This window comes from Lactuca serriola, chromosome 5, assembly GCF_051521515.1.
Source record: "Lactuca serriola cultivar US96UC23 chromosome 5, Lser_US96UC23_V15, whole genome shotgun sequence".
NCBI lineage: Eukaryota > Viridiplantae > Streptophyta > Magnoliopsida > Asterales > Asteraceae > Lactuca > Lactuca serriola.
Window position 1 is genome coordinate 315,796,419 of NC_136412.1, and position 17,843 is coordinate 315,814,261.

The following is a 17,843-nucleotide window of genomic DNA, read 5'->3' on the forward strand; positions in this document are numbered from 1 at the left end:
ATACAATATTTATACATTAATATACTTAATTTTATATTTAATTATCGTGCCAGTACGCTGAAACGCTTAAGTAGCAAAACATTTATGAAATGTATGACTCATATTCATTCTTGATTTCTCAATATTCTTTTATTCTCAATCGAACATTCATATATATATATATATATATATATATATATATATATATATATATATATATATATAGGGAGGATCATTTCACAACCTATAGTTTCCCGAGAACCCGAGAACTAATTTTAGACCTTTAGAACAAAAAAAATAGAGGGCTTATATTTCTTATGGCAATTCTATAAATAAGTGATAAAAAAGAGACGTGGGGGTATCTAGATTTTTGGATCCAGGGGTGTTATTGGCATTAGAATATGTCGAATCTGTTTCTTACTTCAAAACCAATTTCTCAATTGCATATCACCGATGATTACTCACATTCTCCCTCTGTCGATTCGTTTCCCCCAAAAGCACCACCGTCCGGAATCCATGCCACCTCCGAACATCGACTCTTTGTTCTCTAGATTGTCGGCTGCAAATCGAAGAGTCAACAAATCTCTAACGCCCTCAGAAAACCTCACATATCAGGTTTTTGACGGCCGTTAATGGCGGGCCCTGTAGATGTCGTTATCAAGCAGTCACTGCCATCTCCAAGTCTCGCTTTTAAAATTTCTTCGCCTTCTTCATTCTCCTCGTAATCACTTCATCAATTTTGAGATAATCGAGTTTGTATGGTTAGATAAGAAATGTATACTTGCTCCAAATTAGTTCGTGTACTCGATTCAGGCACGCCTCTGTTTTCTCTTCTCTCTCTTCTCTCTGCTGATTCTAGGTTAATAGTTTTGTTTCTCTACTAGCCTGCATTTCTTTCTCTGGTTCGTTTCATTTTCAATACAATTGATTCTCCGTCATTCAATTTTGGTATCAATCAATCTCGTATATGTTTAATGCATCTCTTTGTTTTGAGCTAGATATGTTTTATAAAGTTTGTTTGAAATCATTTACGCCTTCCATGTGTTCGACAAAATGCCCCAATCAATTATGCCTTTCACATATGTCAATCGATGTCAATTGTCAGGGATCAAAGAGCAGTATTTATGCGTTATTATGGAGGAGAATAAGAAATTTAGGGTATGTTTTTCAGAAATTAGTAGTCTTTCACTATATCTTGTCACTCTTAGCTACCACTATTTATCAATATTGGTCCTATTGTGTTAATATTGAAGTTGAGTGTGCTTTTATACTGCACAAATCTATTATGTTTGATGCTAGATTCGTGTGTTTGGCAAAAATCTCAGTTCTTATTCAACAACGTGATATCGTGACTTTAAAGGGACTTAAAGTCATGTGATTTTCCTAAAATCCAAACACCTTAAACAACTTTTTTGCACCTAATTTTGTTTACATTTCAAACAAATACTTATGTTTAGCCATTTTCACAAAAAAATGGCATTATCTTTTTGCAAAATGATAAAATTATGTTATGTTCAAAAGGCTTCAAAAGGGAGTACATGAGGAACCTTTAGGCTTACTTAGAAGAATAGATGAACTTTAGGTCCATCGTTTACAAGAAAAAAGTTAGTTTAACAATTATGATGATAATTATGGACTTATAATAATACCTGTAATTAAGTTATATCTCTCTCTTGAAATGTTAATTGTGCATTGAACATAAATAAACTAGGATTGTTGTGATTTTTTTTCTGTTCATTTTCTTTCCTATCATGGCAGGTACCAATTAGTGTGTCTTTGCTAGATTCATTTGAGATCTACACACTATAATCTATTTATATGTTCAGTAATTCTGTCCCATAGTAATTTTATAGATATTTTTTATGTTAAATTTGTGCACCATGAATAAATTATTCATGTAAGTATCAATGTGCAGGAGGATCTTTTGTTGTTAGTTCCTTATACTAAAGGACCAAACAAGAAGCCATATATGGCTATAATCAAGGTATTTCGATTTGGTCTATTTTTTCTAAATCAAAACTTGTCAGGATACTTGATGTCTTAATCCATAAATTACATATTATTCACAAATGAATTACATGTTATTCACATGTAAATCACAATTACACGTGATTCACATGTAATTCACATATGAATAACCTATAATTCACATGTAAATCACAAGTTGGTCACATATGATTCACATGTAAATCACATTTACACGTGATTCACATGTAAATCACATGTGATTCACACATAAATCACATTTGATTCACATGTAAATCACATATGATTCACATGTAAATCATATGTGATTCATATGTGAATCGCATGTATATGTGAATCGCATGTAATTCATACGTGAATCGCATGTGATTCATATGTTAATCGCATGAAAGCACATATGTATTTTTGTGATTGTTTTTGCATCAATCATTTTTTTAATGTTCTTGTAGCTTTGGAAGAAATTGTGGTGAATATTGAAGAGGTGAAAAATGATAAATTGAAGAAAATAAGGAAATATTGACACGAAGACATGAAAACCCTTTGAAATTTGTAGCATTTTTTATTTTTTATATTTTATTTTGTATCGAATAAAATACTTGTACTATTATGTTTATAGATTAATTAATAAAAATGAGATTTTTTGGGATTTACTTACGAATATTATATTATAAGAAAAATACATATATGGATTTGAAAAAATATGCATATATGGACCTAAAAATGTATTTTTTTAAAAAAATAAAAATGCAGTTTTTTTTGTGAAAAAATTGTAGTCTTTTTTAAATGCTATTTTTTTTTGAAAAAAAATGTAACTTTCTTTAAAAAACTTGCAGTTTTTCTTTAAATTGAAATTTTTTTGTTTAAAAATGTAGTTTTTTTTTTTAAATTTGCAATTTTTTGAAAAAATTACAATTTTTTTTAAAAAAAAAAATATTATTTTCAATTTTTTTTTCAAATATTCATGTTTTCTAAAAAAATAAAAAAAATATGCATTTAAAAAAACGAAAAATACTATATTTAAAAAATATGAAAATTTAATTTATGATGCAAATTTATAGACATTTACATTAATATATTAAATAACACAAAAAATTAAACATTAAATGAGATTAGTAAGATGACGATAATGTTGTTAATGAATTACTTTTGATCCAACGCTCCACTTTTAGTTCCCGGGTTCTCGGGAAAATATGAGTTCTCAACCAATCTCAACCATATATATATATATATATATATATATATATATATATATATATATGTATATATATATATATATATATATATATATATATATATATATATATATATATATATATATAGGTTCAGGTTCATTTGAGACCATTCTAATTTTGTGAAACCGTGAGACCAAATCTAAAAATAATTTTAAAATGCAAAATAAATGGAAAAATCCAAAAAAAAAATTTAAATATTATTTTCTGAACTTGAATTAACTAAAAAAAATAAAAAAAAAAAGAAAAGAAACACGTTTTTTTTAAAAAAAATACGTGGAATATTCTAATAGAATATTGCACTGTACATATTCTAAAAAATAATTTTAAAATGCAAAACAAATGGAAAAATCTAAAAAAAAAATTTAAAAATTATTTTCAGAACTTGAATTAACTAAAAAAATTAAAAAAAATAAAATAAATCCCATTTTTTTTTTAAATACGTGAAATATTCTAATAGAATATTACACTCTACATATTCTAAAAAATACTTTTAAAATGTAAAATAAATGGAAAAATCCAAAAATTCTTTTTTTAAATATTATATTCGGAACTTGAATTAACTAAAAAAATATAAAAAAATAAAAAAAATGCGTCTCAAGGTATCACAAAATTAGGTCGTCTCACATGAACCTAACCTTATTTATATATATATATATATATATATATATATATATATATATATATATATATATATATATATATATATATTGTACGTGTTTTTCTAGCTGAAAAATAAAATAATTGACATGCTTGTTTGCTTTTGTATTCTAGAGTCGGCAGATTTGTATTCCTACTGCAAAGACGTGAATGATGTTATAAAGAATATAGAAAATGTTTTTTTTTTTCTTTTTAATATGATACAAATAATGGAAATACGATTGTGTAAAGCCTTGGAACCCACTTAATAAGAATATGTAAGTGGGCATATTTCTGGTAGGAAAAGAACTTGGAAAACTAATAAAATGATAAAAAAGAAAGGAATGATAAAAAGGAATAATTCTAAAGAAATATATTAAATTTCCATGAATAAAACATTGTAATTTTGAAAAAAAACAATGTAATTGATTTATGATGAATAGAACGGACATATATTTACATGATGGGCCTTTAATAAAATAATTGTGTTTGTTCGATATATATGCAATGTGAATGCGAATTTAAGGTTGTAGGTATTTTACAAGAATTTGCATAGATGCGATAGTGATAGAAGGGAATTATAACTTACAGATTCTTTAGATGACGTTTCAAACATTATCAAACTGTTTATATGATAAAATCACATCATTTTATTTAAAGATGCTTATATGGATGTTATGTGATATATGTCGTTAGATCGAAATACCGAATACGATTCTTCATAAATCGCAATTTGATCTCGTCTTAAAGACGTACTCCGAGATTAAAAAAGAAAAATCGTAATTAAAAGGAAAATATAAATACATTTTGAATGGTTATATAAAGAACGGTTTTTTTTATTATGATAACTATGTTTTCCAGCCTAGTTATCAAAAAACACTGAATTTTTTTATAAATAGAGTAAATAACACAAAAAACACTAAGGTCTTGTTTGATATACGTCTGATCGAGTTGGGTAAGACGTTTACGTCTTTTGCTGACACAGTCAGACAAACTTGTTTGTTAAGCAGATTTATTAATGTCTGACTTGGTAAGACATATTTGAATGGAGATGATACAGGATATCTCATGACTGAGAAAGATTCCAAACGTGCTCTTCCCTACGTTCAAGTTTCAACGCATCGGTCCCGTTTTTCTCTCTTTCAACTATCGTCGATTTGAGACTCTGTCCTGCACCTCTACCGATCGAAGATTTCTTAATTGTCTCATCAGATACGATTTTCAACTTCTTAGTTTCGTTTTTTCTACATATTCTGATTTTTTCCTATTGTTTTCCGATTTCTTGCTGTTTCTCTCCTGATTTGTTGTTCATCCTGATTTGTTGTTGTTTTCTCTTTCAATTTTCTCTTTCTCTTTCGATTTTTTGTTACTTCCAATTCTTGCATTTGCCTGCCCTTGCCATGTGTTTTGATTTGTTGTTCAATTTGATTTTTCTGCTTGAGAAGTTATAAGTCTGATGCAAATTATTAAATTTGATGTTGTATTTGTGTTTTTTGCCCTATTTGCATTGAGATTCTTAAATTTGATGCATATTTTTTGTTTGAAAGCGATATGTGGTGCAAAATTTGCATTCTGAGATTTTTTAAGCTAATTGATTTGTTATCTTATTGACTTTTTTGATTTGGTAGTTAGTTAATTAATTTGCTATTGATGCTTTGATTTGTTAGATTCAAACTTACATCCTAGTTTTCGTAAAGATGCTTTTGATTTTGAATTAGATACATATTTGTTAACAGCTTATTTTTGTTGTTGAATGTTGATTTTGAAGTTCAATTTTTGTGGAATGGTTTCTGATTGATGTTAAGATATTCTATGTCCATAATGTAACGATTTCTGATTAATGTTAAAAGGTTAAAGTCGGGTGAAGAAGATGATGATGTAGTGATAGTGGCGAGAAGAAGACACAAATGATCATTTTTCTTAAGTCAGCACATTTAATTCAGATATACAGTCAAACAAAACTGCATTTCTTACCCAGACGTCTTCTTACCTAATAAGCACTTTCTCAGCCAACAACTATCAAACGGGACCTAAGTTTATAACGAAATTCTAATCTAACACTGCGTTTTTTTGTCACAAATTTAACACTGTGTTTTCTAATTTGTTACAATTTTGACCACTTGACAAGTCAAACCAGTTACTTGCTGACGTGGCATAATGACATCAGTTTTGATGATGTGACATGCTGACGTGTCAAAATTGGTTTTTTTCCAACAAAAACACTAAACTTTCACTTTTTCGATTTTGACACTAAGTTAATTGTTTTTTTCAATTTTGACATTTTTTTTTTGTTCCAAATAGAATATCATTTTTCTATTTTTGTTCAATATTGATCATTTTCAATTTGAAACAGTACAAATATTTTTTTTAATACATTTTAAACCATATAAATACATTTTTTTCATTTAAAAACCATATTTTTGTATAAAAACTAGTTTTTTTTACATTCAAACCATAATGTTATTTATAAATATTATGAAGGATAAATATTGGCATTATTACATTTATTTAAGTATTCTCATTAAATTTTGGTATTTTGTTCTATATTCTCCACCTCTTCTTCAATGGTTCAAACGAACATTAAAAATGACATCAATATATACATAATAGAATTATATAAGTGTAAATAAAAATATCTGTAAAATCTAAAACAAAGAATAATATAAATATATTTTATAAGCGATAATTGATTAAAAAAATTTCTTATTTGATGCTTATGGTTAATTTGGTTCTAATAATTTTACTAATACATATTTATACATAATATTATGATTTGAACGTAAAAAACATTGTATTTATATAAAAATGTGGTTTTTAAATGAAAAAACATTATATTTACATGGTTTAAAATGTAATAAAAAAATATTTATACGGTTTCAAACAAAAATTGTCAACAATGAACAAAATTGGAAAAATGATGTTCGATTTTGAACAATAAAATAGAGTGTCGAAATTGAAAAAAAAATAAACTTGATGTCAAAATCGAAAAAAGTAAAAACTTAGTGTCTTTTGTGGGAAAATAATTCAATTTTGACACGTTAACATGTCAAGTCATCAAAGTTGATGCGTCATCATACCACGTCAACAGGTAACCCGGTTAACCGATCAAGTTGTAAAAATTTTAACAAATTGAAAAAACACATTGTCAAATTAAAATTTTGATGTAAACTTAGTATCTTTTGTATTATTTACCCTTATAAATATAGAATATAATAATATTTTAAACCGCTAACTCAAACATCCATCTAATTATACTTTAAAATGACCATAAAACCCTCATATTACTAAAATGTTTAGTTTTACCCTAAGTTTGTTTTTATGTTCATTAATGTCATAATTTTTGCAAAAAAAGTTTGATTTTACCATGATATTAATATTGAAAGAAGCGCATATGTTTATAATTTTTTTTAACGTTTTTACCCTAAGTATTTTTTTCATTTTTTATGTCTTAATGCAAAAAAATATATGTATATACAAAAAAATACGTAGTGTAAAAACATTAAAAAATGTAAAGTTAAGAGTTTTGTTTTTAAAAAAAAATTGTAACGTCTAAAAAATCAGAGTAAAATTGTCATTCTTCAAAACCCCAAAGACCATAATTGTTTACAAAACATTGTTCCAAAAGTAATAATAATAACTCAGAGTATCCCAAAATCCAATAACATATATATCATACAGTTGTGCACAATCACGCCTTTGCAGAAAACCGTAAGCCAAAGCTTAGTGAATTCCCCCAAAGTACCACACACAACCACACAAATAATAGCATGCATACATGAGCCTTCAACATGACTGGACCGCCTCGCAGGCCTACATACTATCTGGACCACTCTCGAAGCCTTCAACATAACTGGACCACCTCATCGGGCCTTCAGCCTATTGGGACCGCTATCCGGGCCTACGGCCTAACTGGACCGCCTTGCAGGCCTTCAGCCTAACTGGACCGCCTCACAGGACTTCAGTCTATCCGTACCACCCTGGGTATCTTGGCCTTCAGCACGAGCTGGTCCGCCTCAATCCAAAAAAGGATAACATATCGACTTATACAATAACAATTAATAATCATCAAACACGGGTAGTCCTACAGATCTACCAGTCTAACACATATCCAACAATACATGTAATCATACAGATCTACCAGTCTAATCACATAACCAATGAAGACATACTCTCAGCATAACATCTCACAAATAACCAGGATATATAATCCAATGGGCCAACATTGGTGCCTTCGATCCACAAGTATAGTAAGGAAAACTCACATCTCAGTCTGGAAAGATAGTTGAATAGAACACTATTCCGAATATCAGCTATACAAGTCATCTATACATCAAATACTGACCAATATTAACTACAACTTAAATTACCCAAATTACCCTTAGGTTAAACTTAGTCAAAGAAGTAAACCGAGTCAACTCAGCTGAGTACGTCCAACATATTCAACTTGTACGTACAGCGTACCAGCATCTTGACCAAATACGGGTTGTTGACCACGTATGTGTAACATACCATAACATATGCCCAACGTACGTGCCAACCAACTTTTCCTTCTATTAAGGGTTTAATCCCTTAAGCCATTTAATTTTAAATACATATCTAGTCTTCAAATGACGTCCTTACTCATTAAGTTTTGAACTTTATGATCTTGCATGACTATTAAGTGCCCAATACCAAAACCCTAACTTAATACAGGTCTAAAGTACAAGAGCATGCATGGAGGAAAGCTAAGGATCAAGATTACATTTTTATAACTCTAAACTCTTCAAAACGTCTTAAAGGACAACTCATATGATTTAGAGTAAACCATACTCATAAATACCAAGCTTATGGGACTAAAATGAACACAAATCCATGGCTAACAATATTTAAGAAAACTTCATCAAGATCAAAGCTTTTTACCTCCAAGTGGTGCAAAATGATGATGTACTTCTCGATTCAAAGTGCTTCACTCTTCTAAGATGGTATTCTCTCTCTCTCTCTCTCTCTCTCTCTCTCTCTCTCTCCTTCCTTCAAGAATACCACACAGTATAGTTTCAAGCTCAAAATGCACAAAGAAGGAATTAGGGTTTGCTTGGGATGAAGATGGGGATGGAGACTGATGAATGAAGGGATCTCAAGAAGTTAAGGATATTTCGATAGGGTCCAAACCCTAAAAATGTTTGACCCCTAAACACGTACGCCCAACGTACTCATACAACACCTACTTTTCATTTAAATGCCATTTATGACCAATTTGCAATTCTCATACCAGGGTAAAAATGTAAAATACTTGTAAATCGAGATGTTACAATTCTCCCCCACTTGAATCATATTTCGTCCTTGAAGCTAATTGTCACAAATAACTCGGGATGGTGTTCTCATATCTCAACCTCATGTTCCCAAGTCTATTCGTAACCCTTACGATGTTGCACTGAGCCTTGACCAGAGACACCACCTTGTTGAGCAAGGCTTTCTTCTTCTGATCCAAGATCATCACTGGTCTCTCAACATAATTTAAACGATTATCAACCTAAATATCATCCAAAGGTATAACCAATGAATCATCAGTCGCACACTTCCAAAGCTGAGAAAACATGAAAGGTGTTGTGAATCTGACTGAGCTCCTCCAGAAAATTCAACCGATAAGCCACCATGCCAACCTTGGCAATCACTTGAAACAACCTAACATATCGGGGCCCCAACTTGCACCTCTTTCTAAAGCGTATTACACCCTTCTAGGGTGATACCTTCAGTAGTACCATATCGCCGACCAGGAACTCCAATTTCGAGCAGCGCCTGTCGACATAACTCTTCTTCCGACTCTGATCTGTCTGTAATCTCTGTATAATTTGCTGAATAAGCTCTGTTATCTGAAGGACTACCTCATCCCTCCCCATAACTTTGTGAATGACCTCTCCCTAACAAACTAGGGTACGACACTTCCTCCCATATAGAAGCTTGAATGGCGGTGCACCGATACTAGAGTGATAGCAGTTGTAGTAAGAGAACTCAACAAGAGGAAAGTAGGAGTCCCAACTCCCACCGAAGTCGATCACACAAGCTTACAACACATCCTCAAGCATCAGAATGGTCCTCTCGCTCTAGCCGTCAGTCTGCGGATGATATGTAGTGCTAAAATGTAACATCGTGCCCAGCTCCTCGTGGAACCTTTGCCAAAATCGCGAGGTGAATTGAACAACCCGATCTAATACAATAGAAACCAAAACACCATGTCGGCCGATGATCTCGCGTACATACACACTGGCCAATTTCTCGGTCGAGGAGCTCTCCCGCATAACTCAAAAGTGGGCACTCTTGATCAGATGGTCCACTATCACCCAAATGGCATCAAATCGCTTAGCCGTCTGAGGTAGTTTGCTGATGAAATCTATGGTGGTTTTTTCCCATTTCCACATGGGAACCTCCTGTTGGATTAGGTGTCTAAGTTAATAACTATTTCTGGAATGTACTTGACTCGGTTAGCATGGTCCATTTTGGGTTGCATGGCATTGGAACACTTAGATAGACTAAATGAGAGAAAGGACACTTATGGTTTATTAATATATTATAAGTTCTAATATATTAATAATAGTATTTAATTAGTATTGATCAAGACTTAATTTAGAATTAATTTGGTGATCAAAAGGAGACTAATTAAATATATGGGGTTGATTGAGTAAATCATCCATTATTTTATAGTGGGCTAATGATCCATGTTTTATTGAATTGGGATAAAACCCATAAGGTGCTCTATGGGTAGTCCATGGAGGTTATAAACCCATGGATCATGGAATATGGAAAGCCATGTCAATTAGGGTTTACATGTTGTAACCCTACTTGTGACACAACTATAAAAGGACTCTATGTCTAGCAAAATTGGCACTACTACTACTATGTGTTGAACAAGAGGGCTAGCCAATTTTGAGTGATAGTGTACTTCTCTCAAAGTTATTCCAAGAGTTGTGGTGTTGTGTGAAACATTTGAGGCATCACACTTGAGGTGCTAGGCTCACAAGGTTCTCAAGGAATCCAACCAACAAAAAAAGGTATGTTCTTTTACTAGCTTTTATGTTTCAAAGTTCCCCATGCCATGCTAGTTAGGTTAAGAACCTTGGAAAATAAAATTTGCATGTATCTTAGTAAAACATAGATCCAAGGTTTCTAGGGTTGCATGTACACCTTAGGAGTGTTAGAATGCTCAAAACCCTTCAGTGGTATCAGAGCGTAGGCTTGTTTTCTTGATACTTGATGCAAATTGCTGGAAAAACTCATTTTTCCTGCATTCTGCTGAGTGAACTCGCCAAGTCCAAGCACAAATTCATCCTACTCGTCAAGTAGGTTCTTGCACTCGACGAGTAGGAGGGCCAGAATGTAGTTTTTCGAGTTTTGCTACTGGAAATGGACTATAAACATTACCGTAAACTATTTTGGTCTTATAAAACTTGTTTTTAATCCGTTTACAATGGTAATTATCAAAATTTCAAGTTTTATATGTGTTATTTATGATTCTTGAAATTATTGATATGAATATTCATACTCTTATGAGTTTAGTAGATCATAGGAATTATTTTCAAAATTGCTTAGTAGTTTAATTCTTGATCTTGATGTATTTTAATAGAATCCATAATTTTTCCCCAAGTTATGGATTACCAAAAGTCTTCCTTTTAAAGTCCATTAATGAACACATAGGTTACATAAAATGAAGAGTTTTTCATTTTAATAAACCATTAACTCACAAGTTATGAAAGTTGAAAAGTTTTGAAAGTTACACAACTTGCCCTCAAGTTTTGGAACATGTAAAGTCACTTTAAAAAACTTTAGTTCCAACCCCTAGAATTTTAAAAGTTAAAATTCAACCTTTATACTTTATAATATTATAAGTTAATAATATATATATATATATATATATATATATATATATATATATATATATATATATATGTATGTATAATAAGAGCAAGTCATTTTATCGTTAGTGTGCCTTATTCACGAAGCCGGTCTATAAGGGGGGTATAAGGTTACTGCCTATAAAATGGCAGTTTAATGGGTGTCCACTCTCACCCACCGCTTCCTTGACTGGTGGAGGGTCGTTAGCCGAACGGGTAGGACAAGGACTATAATTCTCCATTCATTATAAGTATAATGATAAATATAAAGTAACTATACCTTTTATAAATTCCCAATCTTAGTTACTTTAAGAAAATGTGAATTTGGTGCTAACCCATGAAATTACACTTTGCACTTTGCTTAAGTCGGTAGTGGAGTGTGTGTGGTTAACCGACACACTAGCCTGGATTTAACAAGGTAGGCAAAGGGTAACTTAATGTTTATCATAGAATCGATGGAGCGCATGTGGTTAACCGGCATATCAAATAAGTGATAAATATTAAGGGTACCAAGTATATTTGCATGGATATTAACACCTTGTTTTGTGATCCTCGACATCCCAGTCACAAAACTTGAGATGGCACAATCGAGATTGAAACATGCCATTAAAAAGTTCAATGAATCACAAAAGATCTAGGAGTTTCAAATCCAATTAAAACCTAATAAATTATTTCGTTTTTCATGGTGGAAATTGGTTAATCGTCATTTGCCTACCTTCAAATATTTTATAGCTTGGATTACGGCATACCTCTTCCAAGTTATAAAATTGTAACAGCCCAAAATCTCAAGTATTGTTAAATTGCATTTTGGGGCGTTTTAAAGGGGAGACTCGGCGAGTTGGAGCCAGACTCGCCGAGTAGGGTCGCAGATTTGGTCGCGGGTTCGCGACTGGACTCGACGAGTCCAGGTATGGACTCGGCGAGTCGACGCTGTTCAGCGGAAACCCTAGCCGTTTCGTATTGGGTCGTATAAAAGGGTTGTTATGTCGTCATTTCACGTCTTTTGGCCGATTGAGGAGGACCCTAAACGGTTGTGGGCATCCAGAACAAGGATTGAAGATCATTGGTGAATTGAGGAAGTTATTGTTCAAGAAGGAGAAGGTTTTGGCTAATGGGACAGCAAGGGAATCACGTTTTGAATCTTGGGGACACTGAGAGTGCATGATTCAGGTAACCTTTCGGATTATTTACTGCCATGTGAATGTGTGCACGGATTTAGGGTTTGTGAAACCCATTTGGTGATTAGATGGATTGTTGTGTTGTTATTCAACGTTGATAACCTTGTATTAGGACCCTTAGAGGTCCAGAAGGATCCATGTTTGTATATTCGGGAAAATATGTATCTCAGGAAGCAGTTCGATCGACTGCATGGCGTGGACTCGCCGAGTCGGATGATCAGACTCGGCGAGTAGCTTGAAGATTCACTGGGACTCGCCGAGTTTGTTCTTCAGACTCGGCGAGTAGAGTGGGGGTGGCCCCGCGATTCTTCCACGAGGACCTCGTCGAGTCAAGAGGGATACTCGACGAGTAGAAAGGGAACATTCAGGAATTTGTGGGGACGACTAGACTCGCCGAGTCGCCAGGGTACTCGCCGAGTCCAGTCGAGATGGCCGTTGACCAGAGTTGACTGGTGTGATTTCTTAGGGTCAGTTAGCATGGAAGATAGAAGTATTAATGAAGAGATATATGATGTTACAGGGAGCTTGTAGCTCGGAGGATCAAGTGCAAGGGATTTCAGGAGTTGTTATCTTCCAGCGTCCGCGAGGTGAGTCTTCTCACTATACCTCTCCCGGAAGGGTTTGATTGTGTGACCGGAAGGTCAAGTTTGTTATGTGTTATGTTTATATGCTATAAATGGAAAGTCAGCTGCTTCGCGTGATATACATGCTTATATATGGGCCGGAAGGCAAAGTATTATGTGACAGAAAGGTCAGGTATGATATATGGTGAATGTGCTTTATGTGTTGGAATATGTTACGGGCCGGAAGGCAGGTTGATATATGATATATGTGCTTTATGTGTTAGAATATGTTACGGGCCGGAAGGCAGGTTGATATATGATATATGTGCTTTATGTGTTAGAGTGTTTGTATTATGTGTTATATATGTGTATGGGCCGGAAGGCAATTATCTTATGGGCCGGAAGGCAATTATCTTATGGGCCGGAAGGCAATCATCTTATGGGCCGGAAGGCAATTATCTTATGGGCCGGAAGGCAAATATCTTATGGGCCGGAAGGCGAGTATCTCATGGGCCGGAAGGCATTGTACAGTTGACCGGAAGGTCAGGGCCTGGAAAGGCGTATGTGCGTAAGGTATATTGGGGAACTCACTAAGCTTCGTGCTTACGTTGTGTATGTTATGTTGTTTCAGGTTCTCACAGTAACGCGGGATGGCAACGGTTCGATTGTACACACCGAAGAAAGAGTCGTGTTTTGGAGGATCCTGGTCTTCTATTATAATGAAAATGGAACTATGTTTTGTAATTCGAATGTGAATAAGATTTTAAACAAGTGTTTTTAATATTAAATTGATTATTTAAACAAAAAGTTTTGCCTTGAAAATCACGGTGTTACAAATTGGTATCAGAGCCTTGGTTTGAGGGATTCGGACGCGCCTACGGGTAAATCTGGACTCAAACTGAGGAAGTAAGAAAAGTTTTCAACTAAATGGTTTTCTAAAAGTGAATAAGAGTTCAAAGAGAAAGCAAGAAAGAGCAGTGTGTACAATCAGCCAGAGCCAAACGGTGATTTCCCAAAATACCCTTACTTTTGTGTTATGAAATATTTATTATGCACTTCATGGGACATTATTGCATGCTAGAGACAGGCTAGGTATTTCACATCTTAGGACTAGAGTGGCCTGATTTGTGATGCCTTAGTCTAGGGTTTGCTGTTATATGTGCGTTATGCTTTTGTGTGTATGTGATGAGTGAGAGTATCTAGTTAGAACGCACAAGGGGTAAAGCTACGGGGTACAGAGGTACTTCCGAGGACGAGCCGAGAAGGTGGAGCTATCACAGCTAAGGAGTCCTATGTATGCTTCGATGCTCGAATGCTGCTTGCTTCGTGCTTTGTGGAGTTCTCGATGATGGGAGACAGCTACTAAGTGAGTATGACGATACTCAGGAGGTAGATGTTTGGCATCATCGGGAGCTCTTCAGCAGCTGATAGCAAAGAAGTGGGAGGACGGCGGAATGGGCTAGAGATTAAACCTAGCCAAGATGGGTGCGCGGGTAGAGTAGAGGGTTTCGCTGGGGAGCGAGCATGCAAGATGGGGTTGGTGAAAAAGAGCAGGTCGATCAGCGATTTAGGAACTCTGGGATGGTCCGTGTGGAAAGTATGGGTAGATGTGGCAGGTAGTATGGGCCCGTACTACTGAAAGCAGAGGACCCATACTTGATACAGGGAGCATCCTAAAGGTCCTAAGGAACAGATTGAGGGGTGATGTTATGGTTCGGATACCATACATCGGAGCGGATACAGAGTGATGTTATGGTCCGGGCACCATACATCGGAACAGATTGAGATAGATGTTGTGGTCCGAGTGCCATACGTTGGGGCAGATTGGGGAGTGGTGCTATGGTTCAGGTACCATACACCGAAGCATGTTGAGGAGGGATGTCATGGGATGAGTATCATGGTTCGTAGTGGATGATGCTTGTGGCTATCTTGTTATCCGGTTATGACCGATGAGGTAGAGATTGGACGCTATGGGTTTCAAGCCTGTAGACCATGATTGAGTACGGAGAGGCGTTCCTCGAGGGGAAAGGCGAGTGCTTATCAGAGTATCTTGGGTAAGAGTCAAAGACAGGAAAAAAAAAATTTCAGTTGAGTTGAGCAATCAGACGACAGAGGAGAGGTCACCTTTTTGGGTGGGTAGTGTCATTTATGCTCGTGTGCAAGACGCGAGAGGCCTGGTGTTTCAGTTCTGGATTTGGGGAGTACACCCTGCAGGTAGTTATCGATAATGACTTCCCTCAGAGCATCAGGTAGCGGGTGTACCGCGAGACAGAGATTTACCGTGAACAAACAGTCAGTTGGGGCTGAAGTAGTCGAGAACCACACCCCACCTAATTGAGAATAACAGGTTGGGTTATAGTGGTAGCAGTGAAGAGTTCAGTCGAGTTTTGCAGTGCAGAGGGTGTCGTCTATGTTGAGAGTAAGTCCCTGTTCTTGGGACAAATCCGGCGTTGGATACGGATTGATGAGTTGAGATGAGAGGAACGATGATTTTTGCGGTGCAGTCTACGAGTCAAAGATGTTATCGAGCGGAGCAGATGTTAGTGTTGGATTGGTATGGGATTTGGAAGATTAGAGACAGCCGTGATGAGAAGTTCTTGGGAGTTAACCGGAGGTTCAGAGTATAGAGGGTTGATTGACTTCATAAGGGGAGGGACTAATGGGCGTTACATAGCACTTTCCTGGAGCAGGTACGATTTCGCTGGTGAAAGATAGTCGTGGGTTGATTGTATACTAATTAATTGGTGTTGGTTCGAACCCTAGTGGGGGAGAACCGGGTGCAGTATGTAAGAAAGCAAGAATTGTCAGGAGTAGTAATAAGTGGAGTATAGAGATGCAGTAGGAAAGCATGAGACTATGGGTGTCGATGATCGAGTAAAAAGGGGTTACATCGGAGCTTGCGGGTCCGGTGGTGCATGCCGCAAGTGCGGAAAGGAGGGGCACTGTGCACGGGATTGTTGGCAGTCAGTGCCAATTCGGGACTTGAGGAGGACAGGATGGAGCGGAGCCCCAGAGGACTCAGGGTCGTGTTTATCTGCGTACGACAGAGGGAGACGGAGCAGTGCCGGAGGCAGCTGCGGGTATGATGTTTTCATGATGTCATAATTGTCTTGCATTGATTTGGCGTATTGTTTGTGCTGGTATCTTGTATGGATTTCGATGCGGTATTCGTTGTTTCGCGGGTCTGGCATGGTTATGGATTGGTGCTTCAGGTTTTCGCTTTGGCATTCGTTGTTCCCTGATGGTTGGGTATGGTTATAATTGGTGTTTTAGTGTCAGTAGTCTTGTGCGGTTTTCGATGTGGTGTTCATCCTTTGGGCAGATTGTGGGTTTGGTTATGGGTTATTGTCGCGGATTCCTTTGGTTATCGTCCGTGGGGGTTGTTAGGGGAGATGCGGCACTGGGTTGATTGTCGGGTAGCATCTACAGTCGTGGAGTGGATGATTAAAGGACTAGATTCTTGTGAGTGGGTTGATCAGGGAGGAGGTGTGTTTTGCTGAGGGTTGCTTGTGCTTGTGGGAAGCAGTCAGTGTGTAATTGTTCTCTTTGTACAGGATTGTTCTGTAAGGTCGTTAATGACGATCGGTGGCAATTAGTCAGTGCTTTAGTGGGGGGAGAATTAGAAAAATTCTCCGGGAGATCGATGAGTATATGAGGGTGCTTAGCTGCCGGGATTCAGCAGTGTTTGTCAGCGCAGAGTATAGGCCGACGAGAGCGAGTGTCGGGTATGCGGAGCGGGATACAGACCTAGGGCATTCTATTGTGGAGGCCTGAGAGAAGGTCAGGATCAAGCTTGAGTAAGTGACCGGGGCTATGTGATCAGAGTATTGGTATGTTTGAGATACGTGATGGGTTGTACTGCATTAATCCCACGAGATTATGTTGTGCATGTTTCTAGAGCTGGAACTGGAAGGTTCCAGAGTTAGAACCTGAGGGTTCGCAGAGTTGGGTGTACGGACCCACAGAGGTATAGCCTCGAGTGGCTAGTATGTGTTATGAGAGTCGGTCCAGTCATGCTGGAGACTCTGTTGGTATTGCTGGATCAGTTGAGATTACGGATGGTGTATGTGCAGTGTGATTACATTGGAAGGTCGGGCCCCGGGGTTAGTGATCTTGTTTAGCTGAGGCAGTGATCTTAATGAGTGGAGAGAGTGCATGAGATTGAGAGCCCCTGCAATGAGAACCAGAGTATGTGGATAGCGGTTACGCAAAAAGGGTGGTGTCGCTTGGGGCGAGCACCGTGGCACCGGTTGGAGTGGCATTATGGCCACGAGGGTTCCTTGGAAAAAGGAAAAGAGGAAGGTGTGTAACTCCGAAGGGGTGCAAGTTCACGAAAGTGAAAGCTGCAGAGCAGAGTTATGGTTAGAGTATTTCAAGTATGGTTTCGAGCATCGTGTATGCGGC